The sequence below is a fragment of the Myzus persicae genome, unplaced genomic scaffold (genome assembly GCF_001856785.1).
Source record: "Myzus persicae strain clone G006 unplaced genomic scaffold, MPER_G0061.0, whole genome shotgun sequence".
Lineage (NCBI taxonomy): Eukaryota > Metazoa > Arthropoda > Insecta > Hemiptera > Aphididae > Myzus > Myzus persicae.
The window spans coordinates 475843-479090 of NW_019100780.1; positions in this window are offsets into that span (position 1 = coordinate 475843).

The window sequence follows — 3248 nt, forward strand, 5'->3', positions numbered from 1 at the left end:
GAATGAAGTTGAAACATTCGATTAAAAATTACTATTGAAATATATATATATCTATAGAATATATACTATTTCTGTATAATATATTTATGACCACAGTCTTATATGATTTTAGTTTTATACGTCTTATATTATTATTTATTATTTATTATATATTATCTATCATCTACTCTAGTAGCGATACAGAATAGATGAACCTTTATCTATGAGGATAGTGTACCTCTTTGCAGAGTATACATAATATGGGCCCCAAAAATAATTTAAATGAAAAAAATAATTGAGAGTATTGATTGCATATTTCATTTTCATATTACCTATTGTATTATGTTTCTACAGTAATATTCATTTGTATGTTAACTGTTAGTTATATGTAATTCATAAATAAAAATATTAAAGAACCTTTTTAGTGTTTTTTTACTAAATTCATATATACCATAACCATGTTCTCATTAAAAATAAAAATTTAACTCCACAAAGGATAAATAGAAACAATTGTTAACCTAAAATTTTTGTTGTCCTATATCTGTAGAATATGAGGATGATCCACCAAGCATGCTCAACTCAAATTTATCTTTAATAATAAATCTATTCCAATTTAAAATCTGATTTTTGAAATTGTTGTATCCTGTGTCGATACAAACATCTCTTTTTTAAAATGAGAACTAATATTTTTACCATGAATTGTTTAGTAGATAATTTTTTGTAAATGTTGATGTATCTAGATAAAAATAGTATCTATTACCGTTGCTTATAAATAGTATAGTATTTATAATATATATTTAAAGAAAATAAATTATTTGCATTGATATAATTTAATTTATATTAATTACAGATTAATCGATTATTAACTATTATAACTTCATTAGTCATTCTATAGATATACTAGGTATATATTTAATCATGGTTTAAACACATTTTTATTCACTTCGGCCCCCCTTTATTTCCTAATAATTTTACTACATCCTTTTGAATGTGAAATGGCTACCAAAGCCTAGAAGACAAAGTGGATTTGTTGGCTTACTGGTTTAAGTCTCCACGCATAACAGGCGTTATAAGCACTGCTCAGTGGCTTGTATCATAAAATAAATAAGTGTTGCTCAAATAATTTTGGGCAACTTACCCCTCATTATACTGTTATACTGATCCATGAAATGTCCTATTTTTCTCTATCAATACTCACCCACCCATATTTAAGGTGTTGCCTGAGCAACACTTAGACCCTATGTTACGTGCCATTGGCACTGCTGATTGATCAAGAAGTTAGTGATGTAGGAATCATAAATAGTAAAATGATAAATGGTCGGAACAAAGCTTTTTGAATTACCACTATAAAGTTTAATCTAAAAATGTACACAATGTATAAATATGCGTTAAAAAAATAAAAGTTTAAGTTTTGAATTCATTGATGTACGAAACAAATTTTGTATTAGAAAAGCACTGCCTGGGGCTTCTCAAAAAATAGTACATTTGCATTAGAATTCGGGTTCTAGTTACAAGTATTTAACGTTGAGTTGAGAGGAATGGATCATATAAATCCACTATCAAGGTATTCTGAAAAAATTGTCAACAATAATAATATTATTCCAGATGGATTATTTTGTATCAATCCGGGGGTCATAATGTCATAAAATGACACTAACCCACTGTGCAATTGCTAGGTCTTCAATTATTCACACTTACAATTTAAGAACTCATTGACAAGACATTTTTTTGGAAGAATTTGAAGAACAACATTAAAGTATGAATTTTATTTTTATATAAATGATTATTAAAATGATGTCTTGTACTTTTTTTGGCACCAAAGTAGATGAAGTATCTTTTGAAGCATTGATCATTACTTTAAATTCATTCCTACATTAAATTTCTGCGAACAGGGACAAATGGACGCGGCCGTTTGGACGCAGCCATTTGGACGCGAGGTCATTTAGACGCGGCCGTTTGGGCGCGGGTACATTTGGACGCGAAAAAAACATAAATTATAATATATTTATTTTATTCGTAATTTTATATTAGGGTATACATATAATACAATTAAAAATCTAAAACAGTTATTAAAAAATACAAATTACAATACAATTAAAAATGTAATAATTACTAAGTTACTGTACAGAAATATTTTGGGCTATCCCTCTCAAAAATGACAAAATTCCACTCTGTTCATAATTTTGAACAATTTTTAAAATCCTTTTATCAACATCAATATATTTTTTTTAGTTTGTCAAATAAATATATAAAACCATTTTCAGTAAAAATGCATTCATTACGATTTGACTTCATTAATGCCATAACTACTTCAAATATTATATATATTGTGTTTAAATAAATCGCTGTTATATTATAAAAGTAACGTAGATCTAACCACTGCTTTCGGTCAACTAAAGTTTTCGTTGGTTACGAGTGGATTTTAATCGTAATTTCTCGATAACGTTTTTCGATAACGTCGAATAATCCCTAAAGGTACGGTTTCCATGCAACGTCAGACGCGAGAACAGCATGGCTGCGTCGGACGCGGCGTCTAGACGCGACCTACGTCCAGACCGGTAGTGACGCTTGACGCTGCGTCCAGACGTTGCAGGGAAACCGTACCTTAATATCGTGATAAAAGTATAATGTTATATAGATATAATATATAAGTATATGATATAGGTATAAATAATTCCATAACATCAATTATGATTATGGTATAGTTTCCCTATACCCGGAAAATAAATATTGTTATAAATTTATAATTTATGTTTTTTTCGCGTCCAAATGTACCCGCGTCCAAACGGCTGCGTCCAAATGGCCGCGTCCAAACGGCCGCGTCCATTTGTCCTAGATCGACATTTCTGAGTTCAATGATTTTATCATTTATGTTAATTAGAGAAGTTACAGAAAATACACTTATTAAATCATTTTAGAAATCTTCTACCTCAATAATTAAATTAAGAAATGTTTAAAGCTTGGCAAAAAGTAGCTTACTTTAAGTAGGTAATCTAACAATTATTTTCTTCATCTATTTATTTTATTCTATTTATATTACTATATTAGTGATTGGAGAACCCCAGTGTTGGGTAGTAACGTAACGTGCGTTACTCGTTACTGTAACGTAGTTACATTTTTCAGTAACGTTATGGTAACTTCGTTATTATTATTTTTGGGTAACGCAAGAGTAACTACGTTAATTATTTAGAAGTAACTTAGCAAAAGAACGCATTACATTATAAATTAAATTTTTTTCGGGGCTGGGATACTATCGTGGTGCTATTTCA